The 21,799-nt window shown below is 39.3% G+C and overlaps 1 protein-coding gene across 2 annotated transcripts in view; it reads left to right on the plus strand.

The window, feature by feature from the left end:
- STK38L (serine/threonine kinase 38 like) overlaps positions 1-21,799 on the plus strand; it is a 120,339-nt gene that overhangs the window by 26,211 nt on the left and 72,329 nt on the right. The window contains exon 1 of one of the 2 annotated variants that reach the window (XM_012457194.3): positions 6,930-7,011. The exons of the other annotated variant lie outside the window; for it this stretch is intronic. The gene's annotated coding sequence lies outside the window, so the exon portion shown is untranslated. Of the gene's footprint in view, positions 1-6,929; positions 7,012-21,799 lie in introns of those variants that run through there. 2 annotated transcript variants of the gene reach the window in all.

Raw genomic sequence — 21,799 nt, forward strand, 5'->3', positions numbered from 1 at the left:
GGTGTGGTGAGGGTCATTCATGACTCTTGAGTTCTGACAAAAGGTAATATCTGGAAAATTAGTAAGTATTCAGTTTAAGAAAACATTGAGTAAGCTTATTCTACATTCCCACACAAAGAGTATAACATCAATATATTACACAAGAGTAAACCAAAATAAGTAAAAATATCCCAAGTAAACTAAATTAGAAGGCTTTCCATGAACTGGGCACTGTTGGAACCAAGAAGATATGGGGTCACTAGTTGATTGCAATGTGCCCAGAATTAGAATATTGATTCAAATGTTTACATTACCCATTCCTCTTTTGTCTTCTAAGCAGCAGTCAGAGATCACTGGTTGGTTCACAGGAATAAGCAGCGTTAGCCTAAATTGCAGAAACAAACTTAAAAACAACTGATGAGACTAGAATTTAATAACAAGTATACTATAGTTCTTGAAACATAATATTTCTCTCTCCAGTTTCCCATTTTTACTAAAGGCAAATCATAGTAAGACTGATTTGCTTTATTATGCTTGGCCTGATTATTTGTACAAAGTACAACAAGAATAATTATTTTTCACATAAGCTCTTTTAAAATTGGCTTTGATGGAACTCTGTTCCATAGAAAGAATCTTAGATAAGACTTTTTTAGAGCCAAGCCCTGCCATGGGTTTGTACCCTCAAATACTTACCAGTTGAGTAAATTCAGCTCCTCTTAAGGTGAATGATCCTTATTTCTTTTTTTTTTTGGTTGCATTTTAGGTTTTGGGGTACATGTGAAAAACATGCAAGATTGTTGCATAGGTACACACGTGGCAGTGTGATTTGCTGCCTTCCTCCCCTTCACCTATATCTGGTGTTTCTCCCCATGCTATCTCTCCCCAACTCCCCACCCCCTGCTGTCCCTCCCCTATTTCCCCGCAACAGACCCCAGTGTGTAGTGCTCCCCTCCCTGTGTCCGTGTGTTCTCATTGTTCAACACCTGCCTATGAGTGAGAACATGTGGTATTTGATTTTGTGTTCTTGTGTCAGTTTGCTGAGAATGATGGTTTCCAGGTTCATCCATGTCCCTACAAAGGACTTGAACTCATCATTTTTGATGGCTGCATAATATTCCATGGTGTATATGTGCCACATTTTCCCTGTCCAGTCTAGAATGATCCTTATTTCTTAACTTTCTCAGCTATTTTTCACTGTTGCAAGATTTCCTTATACTATTTTCCAAGATTTTACATATTTTTTTAGTTGTATTTTTAAATTCCAAGAATAAGATTTGTTTTCTGATTTTTCCTTTTCCAAAGCATATATTCCTATTTTAGGAATACAATGTACATTAATCTCCTAGGGCTTCCATAACAAAGTACCACATACTGGGTGGACACAACAGAAACTTATTTCCTCACAATTCCAGAGGCTAGAAATCTGAGGCTCCACTTTTTGAGACTTGATGGATACAATGATTGATTTATCTGATTTTAATTTATCCAATTTATATAATAACCTTTGTAACATTCAGCCCTGGTGGGACATATCACAAGTAGACCAGATATTCATTTCTGCTTGCCAAGGTACTTTTGCCCCAGACAGCTTGCAATATACAACTTAATACTTGTAAATAAAACCCCTCTGCCCAAAGTTCTGTAACAGCCTTCTATTGCTGTTATATGAAGGTAAATCTTAGCAGGGCATGATGGCACACACCTGGAGTCTCAGCTACTCAAGATGCTGAGGGAGGAGGATCAATTAAGCTCAGAAGTTCGAGCCTGCAGTATGCCATAATCACACCTGTGAACAGTCACAGCACTCCAGCCTGAGTAACATGGTGAGATCTTGTCTCTATAACAACAACAACAACAACAATTTATTAAGGCCCTGTGTTGTCTAATCAGAGAAAAAAAATCAATTCCTTGAAAGCCCTATTTGGGTTATTTTCTCAAGGAAATAAATCAGCATAAAATGCATGAAGCTAACCTACTGAAAGCAACCACCTGATTCCTGGGGAGGCTGGAGAGTATAGCAGAATGAATGAGAAGCACACCCAATAACTTCTTCCCCACAATCCATCTCTCTAGCTTTATAAAATCATTCAGCCAAAATATCAGCACAGCACCAGCTGACACCAAGAATGATCTTGCCTGCCTCAGACTCTACTAGAATTTTCTATATTTAAATAAGCCAAGGTTTTGTAACTTATTTCCCTACGTAGCCTTATCCCCAACCTTAACCTCAGAGCTGAAAGGAAGAAGAGGAACGTAGATTGCATGTCTCTGAAGAGGCTTTCCTGTCAAGGTCTTAGTCTTGCTTTTGCTGGCTAGATTAAAAATGGAAACAAAACCCAGTGTGAGCAAGCATGTGGGGAAAAGGGAATTTTCTTTTACTGCCTGCTGGTAGCATGAAAATTGGTGGAACCTCTGGATGGTAGTTTGGTAACAGACTTGGAAATGTAAAGTGTGCATTGCCTTTGAGTCACTTCTAGTAGTTTGCCCTGAAGTTCACATTCTCTAGTGGGAGGAGATAACCGAAAAGGAAGTTCAACTGTTTTAACATAGTGGTAACTGTTGCAAGTAATGGTTTAGCATAAAAAAAGAAAAACCACAAATAGCAAATGATCTTTCGAAACATATTTTTTTCAAGAGCGACCCTCTATATAATTGTGATGTTATGTCAAATATGAACTGAAGGATGTCAATCCATAATATCAAGAAAGATTATACTAAAAAATCTCTAATGTGAGTCAGCCTTTTTTCAGTCTAGTCAAATCAGTTAAAAAAATAAAAGAGAGATCAATTAGAAGTCACTGTTTCCACATATATAAAGTAATTTTCAGAAGACAGCCTGGTGATAGCTCTGAATAAATTGTCATGTGCATGATTAAATGGCCCAGTGGAAGTCCCATGATTAAATGGTCCAGTGGAAGCCCCATGCAGCTTGTAGAATAGAGTCTTCATTTTCAAACAAACTCAACTGCACTTAGTTGTCTGGTCTGGGTTAGAGTCCTTTTAAAAGTCATGGCTATGAGAAGAGGAGCCAGTAGTCAAGCACTCTTAGTCTCAAACTGGAAAGGCCCATTCAGTTTTTAAAACAATCTTATAAACTTTCCATTTTTTTCCATAGTAAAAAAAAATTACTGGGTTTTCATCAGGGCAGACTTCCAGGAGAACTAAAAAGCACCTGTTCTCTCTCCTTTTTAAATCTCTTGGCATAACACTGCATATCACAGTCTTTTATGCTCTTTAAAATCTCCATATCTGTAGTTGCATCTCCATTATCATTGTTACTGTTTGTGTCTTTTTGTTTTCCCTGGATTAATCTTGTCAAACTTTTTCCTATTTCCTTTACTTTTTCAAAGAATTAGTTTTTGGTTATTGTCAACTTCAGTCTTTTTTTTTTTCAAAAGAAAAATTAATTTCTAAATTAACTAATTGTTAATTTCTGTCTTTATCTTTAAAATTATATTTGAAATTATTAATCATAATAGAATTTACATACATTTGAAAAACAGAGGTATATATGGGGAAATATATTTGATTTACATTTCTTGGTGCACATAAGGGTCATGCAGGGGCTTCTGCTCTAAGTTTTATATCCTTCTTCTTCCTTTGAATTTATTTTGTTTTCTCTTTCCAGTTTTCTGAGTTGAAAGCTTGGTTCATTTGTTTTCATTTTTGTCTTTTTCATGAAATGCATTTAAAACATTAAATGAGCCCTCTAAATACTGCTTTGGCCATATCCCACAGTTGCAAAATTGCATATATGGAAAAGTTGCTTAATTCACTTAGTGGAAGGGTTTTATCAATAGCTCTCCTTCTGTTATTATTTACTACTGCCATTTGGCATTCATTCCTTACTCGCTGTGTGGTAGGCCTAAGAGAGTAAAAGTAATACCAAAGAGTTCTTCTGGTCAAGGAGCTAACAATTTCACATAGTAAAAACAAAAATCAGATAAATTGAGTGCTGAAAAAGTTTTCATCACGATTTTTCTCATCCTTTCTGGCCTACAATTTTAGCCTGTCTATCTACATTTAGCATAAACTTGATTAAGAGGGAATAAGTGGAGGAAGGGGATACAAATTCATATTCAGCTGTAGGCTAATAAGGTTAGCAATGGCTATAGTGTATGTTTATTACCTGAACTTTGATTCTGTCTCAGATAGTTGGTGATAAGAATTTGGAAGTTCCTACAAATGATCTATTACTTAGGCAAATGGTTCTTAATCTGGGTCTGTGAACTTTGATGAAAAAACTATATATATATATATGTAGTTTTTAATATATATAATATATAGAGAGAGTACTCTATATTTATATAATTTTTTTAACTAAACCCAAACTGAAAATTAGCATTTCTTTCATCATGAATGTAGGCAGCAAACCACAGGAATGTTAGCAATACCTGTGACTTTTTCCTCAATAGGAATCACACATATTTTCTACCCCATTTAAGTTGTAGATATCTCAAAATATTGTTTATGTGTATCATTACTACAAAATTAGGTCTTGTAGGTCTTGCTCTTATTATCTAATGCATTAATAAAGAGGCAAATACATAACTGTTTTAGTTATCTGTGGCTGTGTAACATAGTACCTCAAAAATTAGTGGCTTAAAACAACAAATATTCATTGTCTCACAGTTTCTGTGGATCAGAAATATGGGCTTGGCTAGTTGGGCCTTCTGGCTTAGTACCTGGTTTTACAAGGCTGCAGTCTAGGTGTCAGGTGGGGCTGCAGTCATCTCACAGCTCAACTGGGAGAGAATCTACTTCTAAGCTCACTCACATGATTATTGGTAGTATTCAGTTCATCACAGGTTGTTGGACGGGGGCCTGAATTCCTTGGTGGCTGTTGACTGGGTATCTCTCAATTCCTTGCCATGTGGGCCTCTCTGTAAGGCAGGTCACAACACAGCAGCCGACTTCCATGAAAGTGAGCAAGTGAGAGAGCAAGGACAAGCAAGACGGAAGCCAGAATCTTTTTGTAACCTAATCACAGAAATGAAGAAAATTACAGAATATGTGAATACCGGAAGGGGAGAATCATTGGCAGCCATCTTAGATGCTACCTACCACATAATTATATCACAAATTCACTTTTTAGTATTTTGGTAACTGTATGTCAGTATTATCAATTTCCTTTGTAAACCTAGGTAGTTTATGCATTCAAGAATATTGTTTTCAGAAGGGGTCCATAGACCACCAAAATTCTAAAAGAGTACATAGCGCTAATTTGTTTCAGTGAGGTACTTTCAACAACCTCCCAGGGAAATTTGTTCACAATGGTCTCAATTTAGGAACTAGAGGTCAAAGTCTTAGCTTATCCCATATTAACCTGGACTGCTTCTCTATACTAGTTTATATTACTGTAGCATGGTGCATTTGAAAACATAAATTTGCTGTGGAACAAATCATACACTGTTCTCAATCCTACCCATTTGAACAGTATGTGTATGAGTGCAATGCAGGGAGAAGGACACATAGGCCTCTGTCAAGTTTGTCTGATCACAAACCTCCTATGCTTGTATATGACAACTGTCATTTGAGTTTCAAAATGACCATATAAATGGAGCTAATCTCCCCCAAAATACACTAATTACCAAATAGAGCTTTTCCCACTACTAAGCTATGTATGAAAAAGCACAGTGTAAGAGACAGAAATGATGTAATGCTTCTTTTTTAAGTCTTTTGCTCGTGTCACCTGCTCTCGGGAAACTTAAAGATGTCAAGTGGCCAGGTGTGGTGGCTCATGTCTGTAATCCCAGTAATTTGGGAGGCAGAGGCAGGCAGATTACCTGAGGTTGGGAGTACAAGACCAGCCTGACCAACATGGTGAAACCCCATCTCTATTAGAAATACCAAATTGGCCGGGCGTGGTGGCACATGCCTGTAATCCCAGCTACTCAGGAGGCTGAGGCAGGAGAATCGCTTGAAACCGGGAGGCAGATGTTGCGGTGAACCGAGATCGGATCACTGCACTCCACTCTGGGCAACAAGAGCAAAACTCCGTCTCAAAAAAAAAAAAAAAAAGGGGGGTGGCATTTCTAAGTGGTAATTTTTGCAAGCACTGTACCAGCTTCATATATTGTCTCGGGTAAAAGCTAAGGGTATTTTATAAAACCTCCAATATTCATACTGAGGATAAATCTGTCAACAGTAATTGGGAGTAATTCTCTTATTTGGTTTTTCTGAAGGCCAGTGCCAGTTTTGTCCCCAGAAGAAAACTGCATCCACTTTCCCAAAATTGTCGCTTTTGAGTTATCCTAGAGGGAGGTGCTCTTCTGCACAATTCTCGGATCCTACTGATAAAGCAGTCCAGTACTGTCAGTTATTTCAGATTTTCCAAGAAAACCCAAACAGGTTTTTAATGTATTTTTTGTGGCATTTCCAAATGCTAGTTCCTCTCTAGTCTCTGGAGGCTCACGGTGAAACAGAAGCGTCAAGGAACCTGGGTGGCTTCCAGTCCCCACAGCTACCGACTAAGCAACTTGGTCAGCAGATCCATCTTTGTTGACCACTGTTTCCCAGTCTGAAAAACGTGTGAATTCTCTGTTTACATTTCTAACATTCTTTGCATCGCACTGTTTGAAAAGTTCAGATGACATTTACAATGTGACTAATGTCACAACACACTAGGCCACTTCAAGAGAGGCCTGAACCAGTTTTGAGTTAAAATGGCAGTGAGGTGAGGCTGGTGAGAGGGGAAGTGGTGACAGTTCAGTCAACTCCCTCAGAACCAGTAGGGGACTTCACCAGGCAGAGGTGGGTGGGGCCGGGGGCGGCCGGCGTTGACGACAGAAGGCTACTTCCGGCTGTGGTGCGTATGACGTCAGGGCGAGTCAGACCGGGCGAGCAATCTAGAAGCCTAGGAGGGAGGGCTCGCGAGAGTTCAGGGAGGCCGCCCCGAGATTCCGGCGAGGCCGCAGGTCCCACCTCCCGGGGGCGGGGCAAGGGCGGAGCGGGGAGAAGGGAGCTGACGGGCGCCCGGCCGGCTGCGGTCTGTGTGGAGGCTGAGCTGGCCGCGGGTGCGACCGGAGGCAGGTGAGTTCGCGGATACGGCGCTCGGCTAGGGGCCCGGGCTTGCCGAGCCAGCCCCAACTCTGCGAGCAGAAGCAGGAGGAGGTCTTAGGTGTCTTTGGGTGTCCGGGGAAAACCGGGCTAATTCCGGGACTGGAAATGTCTCCGGGGAAGCTGCGGCGACGGCCTTGGCCCTCTTACTCCCCAGGGTGATACTCGCCCCGTGTGTCCGGAGAGGGAGCCTCGCGCCCGGAGAGGAATCTTTGTCCTTCCCTGCTTCTTTCTCCTTCCACTCCCCGGCCCCCGAGCACCCAGCTCCGGGTACCCGCCTGGGCTTCATAAACAATAACAAATATCGCGGATCTTCTCCGGGTAGCCCCAGCGCTCCCGTCCCGTGCCCTCCAGCCGATGTCATCCCGAGCCAGGATCCGAGGCATGGCTCTTCAATTGTGGGGGCTGTTTGTATACCGTTCCTAAAAACTGATGCGTCAGATTGCCAAACATTTCTCAAGACAGACTCAGGAAAGCCTCCCAGCTCCCAGAAGCCACGGAGTGCTCAAAACCGGTCTCAGAATCTATCCTTTACCATTGCACCCGTAGCCCCTTCCTTTCAGAATCATTTTCTCCCACTCCTTTTTTCACCTTTAGTATCGAAGTCAAACAAGTGGTTATTGGTGTGGGAATAGGAAAGATTATAACCGATTGTGTAGGGCACGTTTCACCTTTAAAAAGTTGCCAGGTTAACAGCAAAAGAACAAACTTTATTTTCAAAACCAGTGGCCTCCCGGTTTACTGGTGCTGCTTTTGTTTTGTGGAATGGCTTTTCGGATTCTAAGTTTGGAGGGATGATATAAAAAGAAATGGGAGGTGGGGGGAGGGCTAGTGGCTCTGGAAGTAGTACATCCAAAAGTAGGATGCTGTTGTTTCTCACTTGATAAAATGCAGAACCAACGCTCTTGCCTATTTCACATAACTTGTGATAAGTTTTGAGAGAAGGCACTTAACTCGGAAATGGCTTGAGTATTAGCTTATTTTACCGCTCAAATCTGAAGAAACAACTTTAAGTGATTTAAGTTCTGCCTCTTGATTGTAAGATGGGCATTGATGAATGAGACTGTCTTTTTTGGCGCTGGGGCTTACATTTCACAGGTCTCTCTATTATAAGGCAGGGTCTATTGTATTAAGCCCATTTTTGCTTACTCAGTACAGATTTTTGAAAGTTCTTTGTCTCAGTCATATATGTATATCAGGTACTGTAAACATCTTTGAATTTGACTGGCCTTTGTCTCAGTGCCTCAGGATATGTAAAACAATTAAGTTTACTAATGCTCTCTCCTCAGTGGATGAGAGGTATCGTTTGTGAATTAGCCATCCTTGTGACAATTTGAGGAGAGAGAAGTTAGTCTAAAATATGATGTTAAATTATGATATTACATAATTTTATTGCATAAGTTCATCAGACTGCTTCCATCTGAAAAGTCCTGATCTCAAAAGAGGCACAATGAATTAAAAAATGTTTTGGTTTGACCTCACTTAGCTTTGTTTTCTCCTTATTAAGATGGTTGATAATGTTTCCCATTTGGTTGGGATGTGTTTAGAATGAGAAGCAAAGTTGGGTGCAGTTTTTGTACTCTTTTGAAAGGCCCTGCCATTGGGAATGAAAAAATTAGACTTAGAAAACCCACATTTAATAGAAGCAGTTCTTCTCTAGCCATTTGCTCTTGAGTTTGTTTTAAAATAAATCAAAGAATAGAGACTAAGATGATTTGTGCCAACAGATAGATGTTCTTGTCAGTTTTTATGCTGAAAACTTGATTTCTAAGGATAGGACACTATAAGAACAAAGGAAAAACTGGACTTTCTAAAAAATGGTAACAAAGCAGTGGACTCAGTTCAGCTGTTTGCTTTCAGAAAAGTTATGTTCTCTTAAAGTAAGGAGAGCGTCATTGTGTTAGTGAAGTTGGTTAACACACTTTCAAAAGTGCCTCCGCAGAGATCCAGGATAAGTTGGAGCCTTTTTGTGTGTGCGAGGCACTTTTGTTTAAGAAGGAAAGAGGGTACAAATCAAAGGCAGAAAGATTTGCATCTCAATGTATTGTTAAAATGAGTTTATTTTACGTAAATAGTGTAGGGTGAATCAAGCAAGCATATTGTCATCTAGCATCCTTAGGATTACATTACAATCAGCAGATGGGCAAGTTATGATTAGGTTAGACTTGACATATGCAGAAATTATGCTACTGCATTTTTATATTACAAGCACCATGGTTTTTTTGAATGAGATAATGAAAGCAAGCTTTTAAGACATAAGAACTTATTTGAAATATATCTTTGGTTAGTAGTTTAAAAACATGAAGCATATCCTCCTCCTCTTTCCCCCAATTTTTGTTTAAGTCTTAAGAAAGTATTAGCAAGGTATGATCAGTACTTAAGTGCACTGGTTGCGTAAGTACTTTACCTTCTGTCTCCAGGTAAAGGTTTGCTGATTGACAGGGTATTGTTCGGAATCTTTAGAGGGAGAGAAATGAAAGACAAGAGTGAACAGTGTTTACTGCTATCTACACTCGGACAGCTGTGGTTGCTGTCTTCAAGGAGATATAATCCAATAGGAGAGAAATGTACCCACCCAGATAACTACCATAGAAAATGTGTTTCATGAGGAAGCCAAAAAGGGAGGGATTAAATGCTACTAGATCAATTAAGGAAGACTGAATAGGAAAAGGCATTTGTGTGGATGATTTAAGTGATCTAGTCATATGATAATGATAAGTAAATACTTGATATAATGCTGCTTCCTGCTAAACCCTTTACATGTACTACTTACTTGCCTGATTTAATCCTCACAACCACCGTATGGAGTAGGTATTTTTATTATTCCCATTTGGCAGATGAAGTAACTGTGTTACTAAGTTCGATAGCTACTGAGTGGTAGGACCAGGATTCTGATCCAGGCATTCTGGCTTGTACCCATATGGCCGTGCTTAACCACAATCCATATTTTCTCTCCCATTCGTGAAGGACTTAGGTCTGTAGTTTCAAAAACTTTACTTGGGAAATACATTCTTCTGACATCTAAATTTTGAGGTGAGTTTTCTAGAGTTCCAAAATAATGAACACCCAAGCAATGAGTTATTTTTGACATGTTATTTTAGTCCATTTTTGGAAGTCATTCTTGGTGCAAATTAAATATAACTATGGAGTGGGGCTTTTTAATAATTTTGACTTACTACCTATAAGTACTCATAAGGACTTAGAAGTAAAAAGTTATTCCATATTAATTCTTTTGCTTTATGGAATGTTTGAATCATTGTATATTTTGTCCTGTAATTTATATATTTTTAAGACAGACCCTCACTATGTTCTCAGGCTGGACTCGAACTTCTGGGTTTAAATGATATTCTTGCCTCCTAAGTAGCTGAAACTATAGGGCCACTGTGCTTGGCTTTGTTCTGAAAAATTTTTTTTTTTTTGAGACAGAGTCTTGCTCTGTCTTCTAGGCTGGAGAGCAGTAGTGTGATCATGGCTCATTGCAACTCTGCCTCCCAGGCTCAAGTGATCCTCCTACCTCAGCCTCCTAAGTAGCTGGGACTACAGATGTACATAAGCACACCCAGCTGATTTTTAAATTTTTCGTAGACAGGATTTCACTATGTTGCCCAGGCTGGTCTCAAACTTCTTGGCTCAAGTGATCCTCCTGCCTTGGCCTTCCAAATGCTGGGATTACAGGTGTGAGTCAGTGTGCCCATCCCTATTCTGTAATTTTTTAAACCACTTGGCACTGGATAGTTTTTGGGTTGAATTATGAAATTGAAACTTAGTTAATGATTGAATATTGGTCTCAGCCCTTTTAGTTTATTTTCATGAATAGCTATGCTTACAATGGCAGAAACAGGGTGAATAGAGTACTGTACATGTATAAAATGAGAGAAGTTCCATCAGTGATACTTTATGTTGGGGCAACTTTGACAGTTCTTTGGGATTGCAAAATAAAAGGTGCCATAGAAACACACAGTGTCTTGTATAGGCCTACTCAGTATTGTAAATGTCCACCTGATTTTATTTATAAAGTTTCAAGAATAGTCCACATTTGTTACTGTTTAAGAATTGGAATCACAAATTCAATTGGATTTAAAGGTTAGAAAAAAAATATACGTAGGCAGGGAATACAGTGGTTGAGCGGTGGGAGAGAGGTATTGCCTACCTTTTCCTAACTGTGCAGCAGAATCCAGATCTTCAGCTTCTTTGTCAGTGCCCCCAGTTGACTGTGCTCGTAGTTTAAGTACAGCTCTAGAGTCATAGTCCCTGTGAACTAATATAAGTATTGTCTACTTGACTGAGTAGGGTAGGTTCTAGAAGACACCTTTACTAGGACAGTTGATGGTTGATGAGCTTAAAACTTAATGGGAAAAGTAGCAGAACTAAAGACAGGATTTAAAGCACATGTATTTATATAATTGAAATAAGACAAAAATGGCAAAACAAATTTTAAAAGTTGTTTTTTAAACATACCTTAAATTAGTAGTGATGGTATATTATTTCTGTTTACCATGCCCTGATTGGCAGATCTTTAGCCCATCATTTCATGGAGATACTTAGATGTCAACTTTGCTTTGTTATAAAAAGTTTACAAGTTCTTCTAAGTACAGGTGGTTTTGGAAGGTTGTCTTAGTAAAAAGGTGTGTGAGTTGGTCTATCAAAAGGGAACTGGTCATACTGTTACCTCCTTGCTGAAAGAAATTTTAGGGGAATCTTTTCCCACCAGGAATAGTTTTGTCTACATTGAAAATCCCCTGAGGCAGGTAGCCTGCCTCTTAGATGAGCTCTGCACAGATCTTAGGGAAGACGTTAACAGTTATAGGTCTTGTGGTGACCTGATCATTCACATTCATATTGTATAAATTCTCATAGGCCTGGAGCCTTGGCAGTTGTATGTGGTTTGTGATGATAACACTTCTATTATGCTTAGCATTTATTTATTTATTTATGAGACAGAGTTTCACTGTTGTTGCCAAGGCTGGAGTGTGATGTATGATTTCAGCTCACTGCAACCTCCGCCTCAGAGGTTCAAGTGATTCTCCTGCCTCTGCCTCCCAAGTAGCTGGGATTACAGGCATGTGCCACCATGCCCAGCAAATTTTTGTATTTTTAGTACAGCAGGGTTTACACCATGTTGATCAAGCTGGTCTCGAACTCCTGACCTCAGGTTATCCACTCTCCTTGGCCTCCCAAAGTGCTGGGATTATAGGCATGAGCCACGTGCCTGGCCTATGCTTAGCTTTTAAATTCTTAACAAGCTCCTTGTTTTCCCCTGAGTTAACACCAGATCAGTTGGTAACCCAAATTGTTGATTCTCTGGCCACTTGTACAGAAGGCTTCCTGTTTTGTTTGCCTTTTGCTGATTCTCATTGATTCCACAGGTATAGAATTTCTACATATTATAATAGGTAAGTCTATGATCCTATGTGCACAGATAGCATCCATTGTTTTCTTACATCTGTGAGTTATTTACTATTTCTACAGCTGATTCAGGAGATATTATTCCTCTTTTTTCTGATTCCTGGGACACTTTTACTGCTTTTGCAATTCCTGAATAGGGTGGATGATGTTTAACGCCTCAAATCAACCACAAATACAAGACAGTTACCCAGAATAAAGAACAAGATGGGCCAGGCATGGTGGCTCACACCTGTAGTCCCCGCACTTTGGGAGTCCGAGGCAGGCAGATAACAAGGTCAGGAGAACCAGACCATCCTGGCCAACATGGTGAAAGCCCATCTCTACTTAAAATACAAAAAGAATTATCTGGGTGTGGTGGCACATGCCTGTAGTCCCAGCTACACCAGAGGCTGAGGCAGGAGAATTGCTTGAACCCAGGAGGCAGAGATTGCACCACTACACTACAGCCTGGGTGACAGTGCAAGACTCCATCTCAAAAAAAAAAAAAAAAAAGAACAAGATGGCAGAAACTAACATGAGTGTGCATGATGGCTAATAGCACCTATTTTTGGCATTCGGGATTGCTGTGCCTTTGCTGTGGAGTCTAGCTTTCATTCTGTCTATGAAAGTTTAGAAAATTGAGTTCAGGACAGTGAAGCTTCTGTACACATTAATAAGCACTTTTCGGGGGTCTGGTTCTCCCATTGCTATTTTGCTTTTATGAATACAGTCATTGCTATTCTGCTTTTGTGATTTGGAGGTTTTGACGACATTGCTCTTGATTCCTCACCAATTCTAGAGACACAGTAATCTGTACATTTAATACGAAGAATACTTTGTGTTATTTATGTTTCTCAAACTTTGTCTCCCAGTGGTAATATATAGATTTAGCTCTCTGAATATCATCTTTCCGTCTTATGTGTTTTGATTACTTTTTCTTTCTGAATGTCACCCATTAGGGTACAGTTCTAATAATTTTATCAATGCCAGTAACCACTTATCACTTACTATGCACCAGGCATAGTGCTAAGTACTTTATATATATCATTTAATTTAATCCTCATAGCAATCCTATGAGTTATTATCTCTACCTACAAATGAGGAAACTGGAGCTTAGAAAGGTGAAGTGACTTGTGCAGGGTCACACAGGTACATAGTAAGTGGTAGAGTTAGAAGTGGATTCTTAAGATCCAGGTTCGCTTTCTCTTATATTGCATTATTTTACTACAAAAACTTCTTTTCTCTTTAATTTACCTTCCTCTTCTAGTCCCACCCCAAGTCTTCTTTCTTCTCTTTTCTGCCCTCCTTTTTTTGGTAATTTCCTCTTTAGGAGTTATTTACAGTTTTGCATGCCAAACATAAATTCTCTTGGGAAATGTATGCAGAAATAATTCAATTATATTCTGATTTCTTACAGAGAGGGTTTACTATTAGCACTTATTTTAAGAATAACAGGAGCTCTTATATTTATATTACTTTTATAGTTTTACGAAGCATTTTTACACATTTCCTTACTTAATCCTCATAGTAGTCATGTGGTATAGGCAGTGAGGGTATGACTATTAAACCTATTTTCAGGTAAAGAGAGGAACTCAGATTAAGTGACTTGTCTGAGATCTCAAAATAACAGACAGAGCCTGAATTTAAACTTGGTCTTTTGACTCTAATATAAACACTTTATTTAACACACTGGTCTTCCTTGTAGATTAAAAGCTACTACAGGCAAAATGTTTACTAAGGGCTCTACAAAATTAGTTGATGAGACAAGGTTTTTGCCCTCAACAATTACAATGCTGAAATAAATGATGTAATCAAATGTTCTGACTTCATTTAAGCCAATTAGGAGTGGGTAAATATTATAGCAGGCATTTTCTAAAGTTTTAAGCCTTGAGCTTAGTTTTGTGAGAATTGAGAAGCTAGAATTTTAGTTCTGCATTTTAAATCGTGAAACGTTAAAGTCCTTAATTTTTAAGTTACTGTCTGTCTCATTGTGCACTCAACTAATTACATTCTAACTAAAACAATTATGATAAAGGAATAGGGTGAAGGGAGGACAGACAAACAGTGAAATTAAGGAATTGGGAATCCTAAAAGGGCTTGATGAGCTTTCTTACAGTAGCACTTTTGTAGAAAATTGAATATGATCCTTAAAGGAATGGATAAGCTGCAAGTACTCTTCGCTTCTGGAAAGTGATACTATTTGAGAGATCAGACGGCTTATTTAATGATCCATTTTTGATCTACTGTCTTGTACTAGTGTCTTGTTTTATTAAATTTAAGTTTTACTAGCAGTGTTCATTCTTACTTAGCTAAGCATCTACCCACTGACCTGCTCCCATTGTGGAAACACCACACCACACCACACCACAAATACACCCTTATGACTTTTCTGTATTTGGCAGCAGAGGCTGGTTGCTCAGTTTATGGTACTACTAGGGAGTTGCCCTTTGTTGTGTTTTTTACAACAGCAATCCATTTCATTTGGACATTTTCAGATCTGGTTGAGGATGTTCTCCATATGTCAGCTCGTATCTAGCCAAACAGAATAGACTTTTTCTATTTTTGTGGCTAGAGTGGAAAATTTTAGTACTGAATTGCATGTATATGACCCACTGATATTCTTAATACTGGCAAATCCTAAATGAATCAGACTCCTAATGTTTTAGTGAAGTTAGTCGTCATAATTCATTATTTATCAGCTATTTGCAGGGCACTGTGTTAGGTACCATAGCAAAACAGAGACAAATGGATGTTTGGCCTTCCATTTAGAAAAGCTCAATCCAGTAAGAGGTATATTGTATAGGTACAAATAACTGTAATTCAAACAGAAAGTGCTAACAGAGTAACAGGGTACTGTGGGAGCAGAGGAAAGAGAGGTTTCTTCTGGATGGAGAGATTAGGAAAGCTTCCTATATGAAGTGAAATATGAATTGACCATTTCAGAGTGAAGGACATGCCAGGCAGAGGGATTAGCATAAATTGGGTGTATCTGTACAGCACCTGGTACATTCTGTTAATTATCTACTTCTCTTTCTGCCCTATTGGATTTGAACCCATTGAACTTTGAGAATCTGTGTTTTCCAGCTTTTCATTCTCTATTTTACCACCTGCTCAACTTGGTACATTTACTTAGAGTGGTGAGTAGCAGTAATGTATATGGAGTGAATTCAAGGGAAGAGAGACCAGAAATGGGAAGACCAGTGAAGAGACAAATTTAAATAATCTAGGTGATAATGAGGTTCTAAACTAGGTGAGTTTGGAAGGGAGAGACTTGGATGGAGGGGTGGTGCCCCTTCATGTTGAGACCTAGGGAGTTCTTTCACTGTGAATTGTACATAAAGTACACACCCTGTACCAGGAGATGTGGAAAGGGAAAAACACACAGTGCTCCCTCAGAAGCCAGGCAGGTAACTGGAGACCTACATTCAAGGGGTAGAAATAGCTGCAATCAGGCATAGCACCTGTCACAAACGAGCAGTGAGAGGCACACCTCAGGGATAGGGGCACCTACTTGGGAGAATGTTCACTTTCCAAGGATGTGGGAGTGTTTGAGCCTAGACTTGAAGGGTGAGGAGGAGTTTTTCAGGCCAAGAAGCCTCAGAAAGATGTTATCACAGTGATGTAAGCCAGGAACCGGAATTCTTGCCATGATGCTGGACAAGATCAATGAACTTTTTATTTGCTGTGTTTTTTTTTTTGATGTTTATCCAGCTTTAGCACTCTGAGCTTTTATAAAAAAGTGTTTCTGTTGCCTCTAATAGCCTATTGGAAGCACCTCTTCTGTGCTTCCTGCACCCAGCCTGGAATGCAGTGCCACTGATAAATTGTCTCTTGCTTCCATTTTGTGAAATTAAACAGGAAAAAGTAAAGATACCATCAGCTAGAGAGACAAAGAGAAAAGTAAATCCACTAAAATACTTTTCTTTGATGAATGCCTAGAACCACCAAGGTTGTTATATAAAGAATGCTGCATCAAAGCACAGCTTAAAGAGCACTTGACTTGAGGGAAGGGGATTGTGGTAGGAGCATGATTATTTACCTTTCCCATAGGGTTTTATGGAACTCTTAAAAATTTCCTAAGACTTTAATACCTAGTACTAAAGTCCTTTTATTCTAGTTCTAACCTTGATTCTTTTCATCTTCTCTACTCTAAGCCTTATTATTTTTTAAAAATAACACAGTTTAATAACTAACATGACTCTATAAACTTCAGATGGTGTCAAATTTCATCTCTGGTTCTCCTCCATCCTTGTTTGGTCATTCAGAGACCTGTATCTGCAAATCTGATTATAAACTTTGTATGTATAATCTACATTGGATTGCTAGGGCTAAAAAGCACTATAGGTTACTTTTTTACATAGATTTACTTTCTACTTTTTTTTTCTGTCCTGTGGATTGGGCCTGATTGTGAAACAATATCAGGTTGTTTTCTTAGGGCAACCAAAGAGTTAATGGTATTCTCTAATTCAAATTATATCCATTGTATTTCTAGGCCAGAGGTTGGCAGCTGTGTTGGCTTTAGTGCCATTACTGGTAATACTAAAAGTTTATGGGCATTCCCAGGAGGAAAGTGAAAGACAGGAACGGGAGGAGAAAAATCAGGCTTGCAGAGTGGTTGGGAAGACACAGGGTAGGGGCAGGAGAAAAAGTACATATGGTTGAAAAAAGGTCAAGTACCTCTCACATCTGTTCCAGGTACCATTTGGTGGGACCAGTGCCATATTTAAGGATTAAATTGAACTCCCAGCAGTCCTGTCTGAAAATACTCAGTGTATCTTTATGCCAAAAATGGCAGTTCATTTTAATCAAACATTTCTGGATTTAATTTTAAAAATTGTGTATGACCCTGTGTCTCTCTATTTTTAGAGTTGAGCAGAAAAGGAAACAGAAATCAACATACTTTAAATATCAATGAAAATTATAAGCACATTTCTGAAATATAGTTAAAGATTTAAGATCTAAATCCATAGATTAGCCCCATTGTATAGCCCATTCAGGCACAAGGTGGCAGAAAGTAAAGGGATGAATAGCCTTATTACATGTGTCTGAATTTTTACTATAGTAAAACTGCATTTTCATACTAACCAAGAATGTAACTGGACCCACAGAAGGAAAAATAGGGTAAGAAATTAGAGCCTATGCTCTCCTGTTCAAGTAAACAAAGTACTCTCTCCCTTTCAGAAAACATTATCAAACAACAAAGAATTTCTTCTTTAGAATTTACACAAAATATTTGACTGACAAAGCCATTTAGCTTTTCTGTAATAGTGGTGAAAAGTTATTTCTCAGATTGTAAGAAATACTGTATTGAAGTTTTAGATTTATTTTCAGAGTTGAAAGATGCATTAGAGGTCATCTAGTCCAACTCTCTGTTGTGAATTTTCTGTATATCATCTCCAACAAGTGGATTTAGTCTTTGCCTAAATATTTAGGATTACAAGATAGCTGTCATTCCCTTAAATGGTTAGTGTGCTCCAGCCTTTTGTCCCCAATCCTCTTCTCACTCCTTGCACTGTGAGTGTGGGTGATCTTCAATAACTGCTCTGCAATAATGACTTCCAAACTGGTGTATGTTGCTCAGGACTCCCTCCTGAGCTTGAGACCCCATTGTCCATTTGTCTTCTAGATATCACTACCTTCAGTGTGTTCCACAGTTAACTTGGATTCTACTCACCCTGAGCTGACTTGATCTTCTCACTTCCCAGAACCATTCTTGTGCTCCTTAGCTTTCCCAGTGCCTGATGCTGTTCTTTATTTGGTTCTTAAGCCATAAACCCGGAAATCACCCTTGACTCGTCCTCCTTGTTTATGACTGACATCTAGTCAGTTTTTAGGTCTTCTTTAACTACTTCTTGAACTCTACCTTTGCTCTTCCTCCAGTGCCAGAATATTCATTCAGGTGCCCAATTACTGAACTAGCCATCTTTCCCTGCTACCAATCTTGCTTTCTTTCAGTCCATCTTCCATGTGGCTGCCACAAGGACTGTCCTAAAATTGAATCTATTATGTAACTTCTATCCTTAAAATTTCTAGTGATGCTCTCATGGCCTCTTCCAGGCTCCTTAGTGTGACATATGAATTCCTTTTTAATTTTCCAGCCTTATTTTCCATCACTCCCCTACTCACCTCTCCAACCATACTAAACCACTAGCTTTCTTGTATCTTCAGTCTCACACACTGCTTTCTGGAATTCCCTTTCCAATACTTTTTGGGTAATTCCTGTGCTTGCTTTAGTATTCTGCTTAGGCATCTCCCTCAGGGAGGCTTGCCCTGACCTCTTACCTCTGGAAGGGTTAGGTGCCTCTCCTAGGCTTTCTGACAGTGTCTAGTATGTATTTCTTTCATGTTTTTTAAATATCCTAAACTACAATCAGAGTCAATAATTTTGGGCATTGACTATGTGTCAAAACTTATTGTGCATTTGCTATGTGCCAGGCATAGGACAGTGCTAACTGGAAAGTTTTTTCTTGGGTAATTTTCAACTGGTTCTCATCACAGAATTAGAGATAATTTTATGTCACTGCAAGAGTAATCTTTGAAGACGGCTATCTTACATCTTCTCTGTTTCAGGCTAAGTATCTTCATTGAATTTGTTCAAATATGGATTTCAGACCTCTTGCCTTCCTGATCACTCCCATCCATGTGTTTTGTTTTCTTTCTTAAAATATGTGGCTCTGTTTGAGGTCAAATAGAGATATCATAAAGAAACAGAGGGCTTCTCAGATGGGTAGAAGCTGGATATGGATTGTCATATTTAAGGTATAGACCTCACTTTTCCAGGTCTGTAGCTGTGAACGTTTTTCTTTGTGTCCAGAAGTCATCGGAATTATGGGAATTTACTTATATTTAGCAAGTGATGGAGAGACTGACATAAAACCAAGAATGCCAGTTGGTGTATTTATTAATATAACTGTGAGTGAAATGGAAGCTTATAGTTTGCTGAGCACACACTGTCATCACTATAGGAGAATCTACAGGGGAAGCCAGCTCTTCTAATCAAATGGGTAATCTTAATGGGGAGTGTCACTAAGCCAGGATAACCTGATGGAGAGTCTTTATAAGGATGCAGCTGTCCAGTGCTGCTCTGAGGGTATGGGTATTGTTAGTGTGCTTTCACCTCAGACAGTGTTGGGGGCACATAGGCAAAGTCTTCCTTGTTAAACTCCTGCTTCCCCACTACCCTAGATTAATATAACCCCCTTCTGTTAACATACTTGACAGGGTTTCAGCTTCTTAAATTCACATTCCAATCCTGCCTCCCAGAGACTACACTCTACTCACTTTTGACCAGACTTGGGTATCCCCAGCCCTTTTCAGTTACACATTTTCTTGGAATTATTTATCGTAATGGCTAAATTCCATCATTCTGTTTGATTCAGGCTGGTGTTACTCCCAGGGGATGACTTAATTTTCATATTATTAGGACATTTATTTTGTCCTTTGTATGACTATAGGGCATCACTAAGTATTGAATAACTTCTCCAGATATGAGCCAACTAGTGCAGTGTAGAGTATAGCATTCACCTTCCTTGTGCCTGATCTCATTTATATGTGTGTGTCAATTCAGCCTAAGATTAAGATTGTATAAATTTTAGGGGCAGCCACTTCACATTTTTAATTTATGTCAAGCTTTCTTTTGTTTGTTTGTTTGAAGCGAAGTCTTGCTCTGTTGCCCAGGCTGAAGCGCAGTGTCATGATATCAGCTCACTGCAACCTCTGCCTCCTGGATTCAAGTGATTCTCCTGCCTCAGCCTCCTGAATTGCTGGGATTACAGGCGTTTACCACCACGCCCTGCTAATTTTTGTATTTTTAGTAGAGATGGAGTTTCACCCTGTTGGCCAGGCTGGTCTCGAACTCCTGACCTCAAGTGATCCGCCCACCTCAGCCTCCCAAAGTGCTGGGATTACAGGCGTGAGCCACTGTGCCCAGCCTATGCCAAGTTTTTATTTGACCAAATTCTTTAGTTATTTTTTTAAAATGTAATTTAAAAAATATTTTAATAGAGACATAATTTCACCATATTGCCTAGGCTGGTCTCAAACTCCTGGGCTTAAGCAGTTCTCCTACCTCGGCCTTCCAAGGGATAGTTGCCTTTTTTTGTATGTTTTTGAGATGGAGTCTCACTTTGTCACCCAGGCTGGAGTGCAATGGCATGATCTCGGCTCACTGCATCTAACTTCCACCTCCCATGTTCAAGTGATTTTCCTGCCTCAGCCTCCTGAGTAGCTGGGATTATAGGTACCTACCTCCATGCCCAGCTAATTTTTGTATTTTTAGTTGAAGCGGGGTTTCACCATGTTGGCCAGGCTGGTGTCGAACTCCTGACCTCAGGTGATCTGCCTGCCTCCCAAAGTGCTGGTGTTAGGCGTGAGCCCCTGCACTCGGCCTAGTTGCTTTTTTATGTATACAGCAGTTTTCACAATTTACATTTAGCATTTGATTTTTTTGAACCCAAATGTAATTGTTTACATTTTCTCTATTAAATTTCATTTGTTAAAGTGAATGTTCTGTGTTCTGTTAAAATTGTTTTAGATCTGACTGTGCTTTCCTCTGTTTCATTATTCTCTCCAGGCTCTGGTCATCCCTACATTTTGATAAGGATGTTGGCAAAAGTTTTATCCAGATCATTGGTAACACTATTGCCCAAGCCCAGTGAATACTGCAGAACTTATTTGATGAGCATTCTCAGTTTTGTTGTTTGATTGGTTATGAAATACATGTTACTCAGCCCATCTCTCTTCCTCTCAAAAAGAATTGGAGAGTGGAGCTTGTTAAATACCTTTCAGAGAATCACATAGATTTGACTTATAGCTTTGCCCACAAAAGGAATAAAGTTACTTGGCAAGACTTGTTCTTCCTGAATCTATGCTGATTCTCAGTGATCGGCCATCTTTGTCTATTCAGAAACTGTTTTATAATCTGTTCTAGGATTTTCTTCGGGCTGAATGATAAACACAGAGTTAATATTTTGCAATGTTCATGTTCTGTTGTTATGTTCATGTTTTTTCCTCACTCTGAAAGATGGAGTGCTTTGTCTCCTGTCTTAACCTCTGTGTTCTTCCTAACTTGTGTAAAAGTTCTTGTAGCATTCAGCAAAATTCCCATGCAGGCTCACAGTATACGACTGGTCAAGTCAAAAGATTTGCAGTGTGTTGGGGGCAGGTCTCTTATGGCTGCTTCACTTGTCATGGGCATCAGTTCTTTCATCCCAATACTCCAGTTTTTGCTGTTGTTCTCCCACACCGAGAGGAGAGGCAGGGCTTGAGTGCTGGACACTGGACTGGAAGTTCTCTTTTATAAAATAGGGGTGATACCTACCTCTCTAGGCAGAAATATGTAAAAGGTCTTTGTAAACTGTAAGGGGGTATTCAAGTG

This window comes from Aotus nancymaae, unplaced genomic scaffold, assembly GCF_030222135.1.
Source record: "Aotus nancymaae isolate 86718 unplaced genomic scaffold, 86718_ANA_hifiasm-v0.15.2.pri h1tg000016l, whole genome shotgun sequence".
Classification (NCBI taxonomy): Eukaryota; Metazoa; Chordata; class Mammalia; order Primates; family Aotidae; genus Aotus; species Aotus nancymaae.